The sequence below is a fragment of the Clupea harengus genome, chromosome 23 (assembly GCF_900700415.2).
Source record: "Clupea harengus chromosome 23, Ch_v2.0.2, whole genome shotgun sequence".
NCBI classification, from domain to species: Eukaryota; Metazoa; Chordata; class Actinopteri; order Clupeiformes; family Clupeidae; genus Clupea; species Clupea harengus.
Window position 1 is genome coordinate 5,978,961 of NC_045174.1, and position 13,193 is coordinate 5,992,153.

Consider the following 13,193-nt stretch of genomic DNA (forward strand, 5'->3'; position numbering starts at 1 on the left):
TTGAGACCATATTCGCTTACATGCATTGCACGCGTGATGAATTGCCAATCATTGAACAGAGGCTGCTCCTAGCTTGCCAGTTTAGAGAAGACATTGGTTTGAATTTGAGCAAGCAGCTAGCTAGCAGTTGCTGACATTATCTAGCTAGCTAGCAGTTGCCTACAATATCTTAAAAAAATACTTTGATAGTAGGCTTAGTGTTTTATTTAAGCAGTGTGTTTGTGTACCTATATATCCTATGTGTGATGGTTAGAATATTAATGCCATATACAATAACTCACTTATGAGAGCTATCCAAAGACTGGTGGCTGCCTTAATGTACTGTATTTAGCAGTCAACCTCCCTTACTCTGTACGTTTAGATGCGTTACAGGTAGCTGTAAGCCATTAGATGCATGAGAAATCTATAAAATAGATTCTATATATCTATAAATAACAGCTCACCTTTATCTTTTTAACCAGATTTGTAAACAGGTCGCGATCAATATTTTGCAGTAGCTATAATAGGCTACCTTGGTTAAATATCGAATTACGGTAGATGCATGCTAGCATTGCGCTAAATAATTAAGACAGCTAACATTAGTTAGTAGTGTTAACAAAGTCAGTTATTGTATATGGCATTAATATTATTCTAAAACACCTTCACTAGTTGTTTTAACCAGATTTGTAAGCAGGTTGAAAACAACATTTTTGAAGTAAAGTCCCTTGGTTTAAAACAGCTAAAAGCTAGCTACATTAAGTTGCTTGCTCAAATCCAAACCAACGTCTTCTCTAAACTGGCAAGCTTGGAGCAGCCTCTGTTCAATGATTGGCTCAGGGGGTGGGAGGTGGGATGCGCCCTTGAAGTCGACGGTGAGGGCTCAAAACACTATTAAGCTGAATTGCGCCATGAATGACAGCTTTTTTTTATTTATTTTTTTTATCGCGGACTTTTTTTTTTGCCTTAGGCGCTCGCGATTTGTTGTAGGCGCTCGGGAAAACGGCTTAGGCGCGCGCCCAAATTTTCTCTATGCAGGAAAAACCCTGGAGATATTCCTTTTATTGCCATTATTATTATTTTTAATTTTTTTATTTACCCCAGTTGAAGATATCTTCTCCATTCTGTGTTTTCTATTGCTATCATAGTCTAACAGCAGTTGTTGTAAACAGTTCAGATCTTTCCAGTGATCAGAACAAAGGCACAGTAACACGGAGAATGGAACGCCTGTCTAGTGAAATGACTCCGCCACACACTGATACAATATGGAACTCAGTTTGAGTCATGGCTCAGATGGACCTGACCTCATAATTCCAAAACAAACTAGCAGCATGAGGCTGGTAATCAATATGGAGAACTAAGGGAAATGCCGCTTTTCCGCAGAAAAGCAATGACAACAATAATCAATACATACTGTACATCAAGCCATCCACTGAACAGAAATGGTTTGGTATTTGGTATTTGAAACTGATTCACAGTGAATCAAGACAGGAATATTCTGGCTGTAAAACTGCATGTTTAAAAAGAAAAGGCACAAGGGGACCCACATCCTCGTCCATCCAACATGGTAATATACCAACATGATGATGCGTTACTTAGTAGAAAATGACTTCGGTAAACCTATATAAAAACAACATTTTGAGAATACCATTTCAAATTGGGCTTTTTTTTTTGGTTTACAGAGTAATTATTTGCCAGCTCCAATGTTGGAAATGAGAGGGACCATGAGCTCATCCACTGTCTTTGGCTGTTCCTCCAAAGCCATGGGGAATATGCCTCTCCAAGAGTCTCTAAAGGACCACATTTTATATAATGATATACTTGGTCTGTATTATTGTTATGTCCAATATAGATATTTCTTCACCAATGTATTGATTTAATGAATTCACTTCAACATCCCTTTTAGAAAGACTTGCATTGGGGCTTTCATTGAATCTCCCTCCCATGCTTTGTGTCTCCATTTCCAGGGAGAAGACTGATTCAGTTTGAAATAGACAATGACCTCAAAGCATTCAAGTACTTTTTTTCACGGAAAAGAAAAAGGCGCCATTTGCATGCAGGTGACACCCTCCAACTGAGCCCAGAGAGAAGAGGAGGAGATGAATCAGAATGCGCATCAACGCCTTCACAAATGCGCTGACCTAATTAAATTCTCCGTCTCCTGATTCCGAGCCCAACTTTCTTATCATTTCCTGTCTGGACTAGAGGCTGGTGATTAGGGTGGCCTTGGTGGTTATCATAGGCTTAGTCATCATAGGTCCCCGCTGCTTGGAGGGCCTGGTTTCAGGGAGGCAGGTAACCTTCATCAGTAAGTCTGTGACAGTGGTTTTCAGCCCCCCCACCCCCACCCCCACCCCACCTCACACCCCTCTCACGCCCCTCTCACTCCCTGCATTGATCTGATTGGGTCATCTGTATGGATGCACAGGTGCCCTGAAGGTCTTAGGGAAGGGGACTGTGCTGGCAGGAAACATCTTCTCCTGTGGATGACGAATGTTGTGTATGTAGATCCTCTTACCACCATCATCTCCTGAAGGCTAACCGCAACGCCTGGGATCCACCCGCCGCGGATGTCAGTAGCAGCACTCGCAAAAAGCCCGTGGAAGTTGAGCTAGAGGAAATGAAATCATAAATAAAGAATGAGCTGTGTGCCTACTCCAGAGCACTATCGACTTAAGGTGAGCAGCTCCACCACGTCAGCCCAGTGATGCAATGTCAGATATGGTGAATACATATTTGCATCAGAGTCCCAGATTATTGAGATCATAGCAGAAATGGAAATGTGATTATTTCACCCAAAGGAGAATGAGTTTTCCTTAAAAGAAATTAAATGAAAAAGTAGATTGCAAAAGCTCTGCAATCCTGTGATCCTCTGATACTCCCTTGAAATCTGACAACTGTATTTTTCCTCGCAGCACGAGATATCAAGCTCTTGGCACCGCCATGATTCTCATGCTATGTCTCTTTCCGTGATATGAGTTAAGACAGGGGAGAAAGAGTGGTTTACTGTGTATGCTCTCTTGCACCGATACCTTCAGCTCCCTGACAAATATATCTCCTCTCTCTCTCCCTCCATCATGTCTGCTGTTTTACCCGCAGTAACAGAGGGCCAGTGCTGTAAGTTTGATGAGTGCGCTGGTTTTCACACCCCAGTATTTTGTTCCCTCTGCTCTGTGGAGCATGCTGGAGTGTGTGATGTTTCTCCCTCACCCTTATCACAGAACGCCAAAGGTGGCGTTCCAAATTGAAAAATGGAAGATGCTGTCCTTGCTTTGTCATGCCACTTGAATGGGAAACAGACATGAGGAGAGCAAGGAAAGACACTGGTAGGCCAAATGTCCTCGGGGAAAAAGGAAACTATCATTTTCCTCAACCTCAGGCTTCCTGTTAAACACTATGGCAATATAATGAGGGCATTAACTATTAGATATACAATCACCGCTGCTGAGAAAAGGCACTGCACTAACTCAGGCTGATCTTTTTGTGGGGCTCCACTGAGGGACATCTGTTTTGCCTGAGCCTGTTGTCTGGTGACCCTGTTATCTGACCACTCCAGACCAGGCTCTTACAGAAGCAGAGGAGCAGAAACATTGCAGGTCATTCTTCTACTCGCAGCGCCACAGGCAACAATCCTCCCGCATATTGTGAAGGAGGATTCCAGTGGGGTGCCTGTGCAGTACAGTCCCCCCTCAGTTGAGTCCCCCAACAAACACCAACGCTCCACCTCTTCAACCACCCAACATGCGCACACACACGCACGCACGCACGCACGCACGCACGCACGCACACACACACACACACACACACACACACACACACACACACACACACACACACTGTCTTTCTCAGTTTCTTGGGCTACTCTCTGTGCCCTAGCATAGCCACCAAGGATCTCCTCCGGGCAGCCAGCAGAAACAATGGCACAGGGCCCTTGCATCTGAAGAAAGAAAAGAGAGACTATGTGAGGTGGCATACAAAGGGCTCATTCAAATGAAGTGCCACACACACACAAACTCACAGAAACAGAATCAGGTAGTTTATATTCAGTAGTGGGTGATAGGGGAAAGCTCCTTAAGACAAACTACAAAATCATTATTTTTTTGATTTTCAGCCGTATTTCAGCTTCCTCTTCCATGAAGGAGAAGAGATAAAAGAACACTGCTGTTTGAAGATATTTAAACTTTTATTACACATCACTTCTATCTTTATATTTTTAAAAGTACTAACTATTTGCATAAAAGTACTTTAGCATTTCCTTATTAATAATGACATGCAGTAGTTTAAATTAATTCAGCTTGAAGAATACCACTTAAAACTCTCTTAAGGTTTGTTAAAGGAACAGAAGCTTGTAGTAAGTATACAGACATTAACAAATGAACTGACTAATATTACATATAAGATCCTGAATATTAGGTGTAATACTTTAGTTAACATTAGCAAACCATAGGCTATTTACTATTTCTTCTTACTTACATACGGTTCCTTCATATGGAACATTCCTGGTTTGTTCTGGTTAATTCCCATATGAACTATGAACCTTATGAACCTTAAAGGTGCAGTCCACGTTTCAGTTTCAGTTTGGCGAAAGGTTGTTGATATTTGAGCTGAGCAGCCAATCAAACGCCACCTTTCCCTCCAGTGATTGTTTATGGCTTGGTCCGAGCCACTATGCTTGATTCCCATTTATAGAGCCAGGATTGTGTACGAACACGAGTTTTGTCAGCGCAAATATTGAATAGACAGCTAGAGAACCGTGTGTATGGAAGCAAATCTGTCCCAATGCCAGATTTTGAAATTTAGAAGTCTTTTTTTTATTGAAGTTGCTCTGAATTTTTTGCCTCTGGATTCAACTCTTCAGTTTTTCAATGACTCATTTTAAAAAAGTTGATGGGCCAAAATCAGATCCCAAAATTCGCTGTTGAAAAATTCCAATTAAGCATCCAGGATACGAAGGATAAGCAATTAATTCTGTCTCAGAACGAACCATCATCCAGCCAATTAAATTATGCTCCATTGGTCATGTGAGGCCGATGCTTGAAATGACAGGGAGGCTATGACCGAAATAGGTGTGTATCCAGAGATATTTTTCACAGGATACTTTTTATGTGCTAGAGAGTTGAAGAGTTGAATTCAGAGGCAAAACAATGCAAAAAATAAGGCTTTTAAATTACAAAATCTGGTGAAACAGATGTGTCCCCATAGTGAGGAGCAATTCGCTGAACTTGAGTAAATGAGATTAGAATCATGGATTGCACCTTTAATGTGAAGCTTCATCTTGATATGGTTTTGAAGTGTGAAACGCCACAGGCATGAAAACTCCACCCAGGGAATCAGAGTGGGAAACACTTCTCTAATTCAAAGGTTGTTTTCCTATCTGTAGCTGCTGCAGAGTGCCGTGATGGAACTTCAGTCCTCTGCGATATTGCCACAAACCTAATTTGTTTCTACTAAAGTATTTGAATTTGTTTTTTATCTGCATTTTGACATTTTATTTTGCACAGACAGTAAAGAAATATCCTATTAGTGGGACTTCTGCTATCTGCGTGCATGAATCACAGGCATGGAAATGAAACTACACTGACAAAAGACAGAGACGGATAGATGAATATAAATGCAAACCATTTTGTGCAGTGTGTGCGTGTATCACCCGTGCACGCTCACGGAAAGGGTGTATCTTCTCACATTCAAACATACACATACTGACAGACACACTCATTTGAACTTCTGCATATTACATGCTGTTTGCCAACACTAATGAAAAGCTTGTGTTTTCACTGCATTTCCGCTTTTTTGGGTATTCTTAGATATTCATGTCTTGTCTTTACTCTTGGCTCTGTTCCATATTTTATCAGTTCTCATCTTTTTTAATTCAGCTGTTCTTGTACCCTGGTCTGTAGATACACAGTCATTTCCAGCAGAACACTTGTCAGATGTTTAGAATAATTTATTCATCGATTCCAGTCCCTTTGGTCCTGCTTGGCAGTGAGATAGAACTGCACGCTAAACTAACCCGGCTGACCTGATGCTTTGACACAAGTGTCTACAGTTCAAATCCCTGCCCATAAATTGAGCTTTCTCCCACAGGGCCAGATGACATTTACTCACCCTGAATTATCACTTCCCCAGCCTTCACGCTGGGAATTTCTCTCTCTCTCTCTCACTCTCTCTCTCTCTCTCTCTGTCTGCCTGCCTGTCCGTCTGTCTGTCCCTCCCTTTCTGTAAGAATGAATAGATTTGAATGGAATAAACATGTTTGCTCATCATTGGGAGGTGGAAGGAGGTGCTTCATATTTTGCTGGCGGAAGTGCTCTTGGCAGACTTCCCTGCCTTCTTGAGCACTGCTTATTTTCTCCTCAACTAAGCACTCTGCTTTTATTGTCTCATTTCCATTTTAGTGGGGTTTATTTGACCAAACTGAGATCCGTTCTGCAACGGCGGCTAAAGACGTATATGAGCAGATCTCAAAGGATGCACAGCATATATATAGTCCAAAGGGTCATAAGCTAAACTTTCAGTGCATTTTATTGGTCATTATAGTCGCCAGCAATGCATTTCTTGACGAAGAAATTCCCCAGCTGAGGTCTGAGGTTAATGGCTGTGTTTTTGTTTATGGCTAATGATTCCCAATGGAAAACACAGTTTTCTGCTATCTCCACAAATGAGACATTACAGAAACCTCCTGATAAAACCTTGCACTTTGGTACAAAATACTCATAAGAGCTCTCATTCTCTTTTTTTTTTTTTTTAAACCCTGTCTGTGTTCTCCTATCAAATAAATTAGAGAGAAATCTGTGAGAGAATCTTTGGATTAAGTGGGGCTGGAGAGGCCCCAGAGATGATTACATGAAAACACACAAGGCAACTCCTCAAGCCACCAGACAATGCCAGACCCTCAAAACAGCTGTCTCAAGTACTCTGTTTTTCCCAAACTGTACCTCCACCAGCCCGCTAAGGCCCTGCACATTTGGATCCAGTTTCATCTCATTGTCACTCTCTCGGCAAGTGACATTTTGTGGTAGATAAGACTCATCGAGTATCACCTATCATGTTTTGGGGATGAATTTAGAATGCAAACAACAGGAAAAGTGGCCACACATCCTACAAGCATACAAAGCCAGAACCGCTGTCATAATAAGACTAAGACCCCATGCAGACGGACTCTAGTTTGCCTGAACCCGGGTTCATTTTTCACACCTATTTCACACCTACCCACTTTTTACATCGCGTGCACATGAACCCAGTGAATCCGATTGACTCAGCTGTAGTACATCCCCCACGCCTGTTGGTGGCGCTTTGGTGCTACAGACAACTGAAGAAAACGGAGAAGAAGACAGGAGCATGCTATCAAAATAACATATGACAGTAGTTGAGCTCCAACTAGCAACGTTTAGCTTAGCCGCATAGCCTACATTTAATCACAGTAACACATTATGGTGGTTTATAAAATCAGTGGTAAGAGCAGACTGTAGGTTAAGCGAAAAATAATTATATTTGTTATTGATAATAAAGAGTTTAGAACAGTGCAACAAAGCAATGTGCAACATGACATGTCTGAGTTGTTTAAATGCCTGTGCTTTATGGAGATGCTGAGCTTGAGCAGGAGAGACCACAATGCAAGTGCTGTGGATCCTGAATGTTTCATGGTTTACAATTGCTTCCAATTTCATGGTTTTATTACTAACAACAAATGTAGGCTATTGTTGAGGGCTTTGTCCTTCACGTACTGTAGGCTACCTCTGAAGTAACGTTAACGCTAGCTAGTAGCTATCGCTATCGTTGTCTGACAGGACTAAAGCTAACGTAACATTCATCTGTTTTGAAACTTCCGTCTATAATAAAAAATCTTTTCACGTCAGATTTGCTCATATAGGCTATTGCTGACACTTTTAAAAACTGTTTTTTGAAAAATGGTCTGATGCAAATAGATTAAACAGTGCTAGATTAAAGTGTGGCTTGTTAATGTCATCCCTTTCCTAAAATAGATACATTTGTATTAATCCCGTTAGGGAAATTCACGTGGAAAAGGAGCAAGGTAATGGGAAGAATTTTTTCTTTTAAACTGGAGAGCTGTTATAACTGGCTGCCAAACTCACTGCGCCATGGCAACCCATTCAGTTATTAAATAATGCCTGTTGTGTCTGTTGTTCTGGCTGGTCTAATGATGCGATCACGTGGGGCAATCCGATTAGGTATGCGGATAGCGTGCAGACGAACACCAACAGCAATCGGATTCGGAGGTTACTCACTTTGGACCCCCGATTCGAGAGAGTGCGGATACAGTGTGCGGATACAGTGCGTTCGTCTGCACGATAGGGCTATCTGTACTCGGGGTTCACCGGGTCCAGACAAACTAGAGTCCGTCTGCACGGGGTGTAAGGTAACCTAAGCAACGCTGTCATAAGTGATCACTAAGGTGGCAACCTAAACTGGCCCTTGTGGGTAGGTGTTGCTCTGCAGTAACTGTAGAAGATAAAATAAGTTCCCCTCTGAGAAATGAAATGGGGCACAAAATGGAGATAAAGGAAGCGGCAGAATACCAAGGCCCTGTTTATCCATTCACAGCGTTTACTCATGTATTAAAAATCATAGCTTTAAGCTGCTTGACAGATGCTAATGAAGTGATGTTTGCATTTTTGATTCACTGCCTAAACAAAGATAAGACATGCTCTCCAAAAATGGCAAGCCTGCCGTCCAAACACATCCATTGAGCTTGTCACCCAAGACATGACAGCTTTTCTTCTAACCTAACAACAAGCAAGCTCATTTGCATATTAATGAGAAACGGCTGATGTGGTGGTTGTGTGGGGGGGGGGGGGGGGGGTTTGGGGGTTGTCTGTCACCTATTGACAATGCCTTCAAATAGGTTTTTAATGACCAGCATCAAAGCAAAGTGAATGCTGCATTCACCACCTTAGAATAATCATACCCATATACGTTTGTGTGTGTGTGTGTGTGTGTGTGTGCATGTGCATTTCTGAACACCTCTTTTCAGTGTCCTCTTTTGTCTCTGACATGGTAATTTGTATAATTAGCGATCCATAAATGTTTGGACAAATGTTTGACTTCCACGGAAGTTCACACAAAAATATCATTCATACATCATACAAACATGAATACACACACAGTGGTTAACAGAAGAGTATCATCAGGAATGGGGGGGGGGGGGGGTGGGCAATATCCCCATCCCACAGGATGCAGGCTTCAGTAGGCCTACACCCAAAGGGTAAATACACAATTAGCGGCTCAGTCGTACACAGCGGTTAATCTGAGAGGACAGACAGCATATGTTCAGAGCGGTGCGTTCTGCAGCAGGAGGCACTCCTCTCCTATCCTCCCCAGCTGACACACTCTCTCCCCTGTAACCTGCTCAAGAACAAGCCCACCACGCTCCCCTCATGTTATACAGGAAAAGGCTTTTTAAATGATATATTCCAAATGATATTTAAACTACTGAATTAGAGTTGAAGGGGTTTAAACCATCACTTTAAGGAAGATTATTCCGATTTTTTAACCAAACTTGAAAAAAGAAATCAGTAGAAATGCCTGGACCACTTGTGAGTGAAAAGCATCTCGCAGACATAATCTTCCAGCTCATAGTGCATGTCATTAGCCTCCTAAATTACCAACATCATTACCAGAATTGATTCAAGTTAGCCTCCTGGGGGGCTTCTGTCTGCCTCTGCCATGGCAGGAGCTCATTTGAGTGTGGTGTCAATCCTATTTCACAAGTTCAAGCGAACCCAACGGGGGTCTCTCATTGCTCAACCCTCTCCCCTACAAATGACACACACAAACCCACACACCCCCAACCAGCCACCCAGCCATTGCTGCTGCAGCACAGCCATTATGTCAAAGCAGCCCACAGTGCTGTGTAGATCCATGCAGCAGGAGAGGGATGCCATACACTGGCCTCCACAACAACTCCAAAAAACAAAGCCATCACCCAGGATCTTCACAAAGACCATCCATTATGAAGAGCTGGCGGGCAGTAGAGAACAACAGCAGCCTGATCCAGGGCTAGAGGCCAACCACAGCTGTACTGGAGACAGTGTTCTGATGAGAAAAACATACATTTCACTGCTTGGTATGGAAGACGCTTACAAGCAAACAAAAGAATGTCTGAGAATGTTTCATCATCTAAGATTGATCATATCTCTGTGCTTTGTTTTTTTTCAAAAAGAAAGGAGGAGAGAGACAGAGAGGGAGAGTGTGTCTGTATCTTGAGTGAGTATGTGTTGTGTATCTGTGCATCTGTATCTCTTATATTGGTAAGTGACAGTAAGAATGATCTGAGGTGTCTAACTGAAAGCAGGAGTTTTATTACTGGCCAATTGACAAATGAAGACATAGCTGTGCTGTTGTGCACTGAACGTCAGGTTACCGCAACATTTGATATAAACCCACTTAAATGTATCTCCAAGGAGTCCCCAAGCGCAGGAGGAGGTGCACCAGAGCGCACTATGGATCCAGCACAGCCAGATATTCCTTAGAAGTGCACTTCCTGAGATCGGAGCATGAGTGGCTTTGTGCCGCTGCCCTCTGAGACCAGCTCTGAAGTCTGCCTGTACATTTGTGAGTGTAGAGATAGGGGTCACAAGGGTCAACATGAAAAGGGGTCTTATTCAGTGTCAAGACCTCGTCACACGCTTCATTTGCAATGCTTTTGCAAATCCCTACACCTGCATCTCCCAGCATCCGTGTGTTTCCATGGACAAACCACTTCTCCTTCAATCCCCAGTGCCTCCAAGCATGCATGACACACAACAAATTAGAACTGATATTGAGGGAGATTTTTTATGATATAATTCTATATTCATAATCAATTTGTGTGATGTGAAGAAAGAGGGTGAAAGACCCTGTAGCAAGAAAAATGTCCCCAAGCCATCAAAAGGTGGGAGTGTTGGGACTGGCTCTTGTGTAGTCAGGAGACACCGCATCAGAGAGGGCCCTACGAATACATCTCTCAAAATGCACAAACAGACATTATTATTTAGCTCTGTATCATATATAATCTCTATCCATACTAACACGCCTGAAAACGAAAAAAAAAAAACTTCTGGAAAAGGGTCACATGTTAGGAGCATGACGAATCAGGGAACGATCCGTTGTGACTGACAAGATCCAGTCAGGAAGTGACCGTGGGGTTTTCCAAAAGTCTCAGTTTCTGCCCATCCACACTTAAACGCAACCTCAGAGTTTTCAAACTAAGACAGGGCCAGCAGCGTTTCCAAAAGTCCCTGTTTAAGGGGCTCGAAAACTCTGGAGTAATATGGATGCCAGACATAAACATAGCAAAACTGATGCGTTTTAAAACTAAAACGTATTAGTATGGATGTAGCCTTGGGAAACATACAGTACTATAGTTTCCTTCCCCAAATATGGCAGGATTCGATCATATCTGAGGATACTGAGGGTTGAACATAATCTTTATTTAAGAACCGTCAACCATCAACCTGATTTACTGGTAATTATTTTATAATTATTTTATTGATAGGTCACTTTTCCATTTCATTTTTGCATCATTTCAGAGAACAACAAAATCAAGAAAACAACTGGTTTAATTTTATCTAATAATTGTGTTACCAGGTAAATCGAGAGATTAAAAAGATTAAAGACCTTATTTTGAAGAGAGATCAAAGAATAATTCCTGTGTATTGAACTGATATCTTTTCTGTCTTTGAAATGACTAAACACCCAGTTGTGGTTTCATGGCCAAGCATGCGCTCCCTATGTGGCGGACAATGGTTGATCTCCAGATCAATACACAAGCATATGGGGGCCAGTCTGTGCTTGAGAAATGAAAAGTGGGAAATGTGATATAGTTAATTGAAGGGGGATGCTGACTGGCACTGCATGAAGTCCACTGCCATTTCTTTGGCTCTATTTTCCCTTTCTATCAAAACATAGAGTAAGAAGGTTGAATGTAAAGTGACGATATTAGTAGAAATAAGCAATTCTGAGAAAAATAATCTTTTTCATATGATTATTACAAAAATGTCTTGTAAATCATTATAAAGCTAGAGCCAATTCAAGGCAAACATTAAATGTTTAACAGTTAAAAGATGATGACATTATTTAATTAATCAACGTATTTTTCTTTGAACCAACACTAATATAGAGACAAAACTGTGATGTCCTCTGTGTAGTTGGCCAAGGCCTACATGTTCTTTTTCTCACATCAATCAAATGCAGGGAAGGAGTGGTAGATTCCAGTCATAAAATGACACTGGCAGACGGCCTATCTAGCGCAGGTAACTATAAAACAAATAAATAAATAAATGATAAAAATACGTTGCCTCTCCAAAGTCTCCCAATGTAATGATGTCTCACACTCACAGTACAAATGCAGTTAAATGCATGTAAAACATTTCTAAGCTTATACACTCTTCGGTAACCTGTGTTGTCCATAGTTGTTACAACAAACTTAGATACCCGAAAATTTGGAGGACTGGCATATCGGCAAATTCTTGTTTTGAGCACAGTCATAGCTTTCGAGTTACCACTCGAGTTGAGTTTGGTCGCACACCGAGGGCTAATCTCTAGAGAATGGGCTGTGAGTGAATAGGAGAGGACATACGTGTAGGGGGCGAGGCTGGCTCTTACGGGTTTGTGTCATTGGTTTAAACGACCCAAGACCCCGCCTAGATAAAAAAGAAGAGAGTGGGAGAGATAGAGAGAGCGAGAGCAAGATAAAGAAAAAAAAACAGAACACCCAACGTTTCCCAGCCACCTTTAAGGCTTGTAAAGAGGGACTTACCACTCACCACCTATTTTCCCCAACTCTACTGAAATATTCGACTCACTCCTGTTTGTTTCGAAAACAGTCTTAGCGTAGGTTACGAAAACACTATCAGCGTTGAAAGGATTAAGTTTTTGTCATTTAAAGGTGGAACATTCTTTTAAAAAATCCAAATTGCTAGGAAGCATTCTTGAGGGGCGGATGATGGTGTTCGTGGGCGCCTGAAGTCCGGTTCTAAACTTGCAAACAGACCACATACATTCAGGTAAGATTTTACTCGAAATATCCTGAAAGTGAGATGTTCGATTGTCTTCTTTTTTCAATATACAGTACGTAGGCTAACGTGTTTGGCGGTGTTTCATATAACGTTAGCTTTAATGTAGCCCAGTGCCTCGGCTACGGCCATGTGTTTTCGCTTGACTGCGCCACGAAGAAAAGGAAGGGGGAAAGATTGGATGGTACGTTAAGGACATTTTTG

The 13,193-nt window shown here is 41.9% G+C and overlaps 1 protein-coding gene across 2 annotated transcripts in view; it reads left to right on the forward strand.

The window, feature by feature from the left end:
• The first annotated feature begins 12,508 nt into the window (after nt 1-12,508).
• Nucleotides 12,509-13,193, forward strand: part of ctbp2l (C-terminal binding protein 2, like) — an 84,775-nt gene continuing 84,090 nt past the window's right edge. Inside the window, exon 1 of one of the 2 annotated variants that reach the window (XM_031561186.2) lies at nt 12,509-12,980. The gene's annotated coding sequence lies outside the window, so the exon portion shown is untranslated. The remainder of the gene's footprint in view (nt 12,981-13,193) is intronic. The other variant, XM_012831045.3, reaches the window with a different exon arrangement.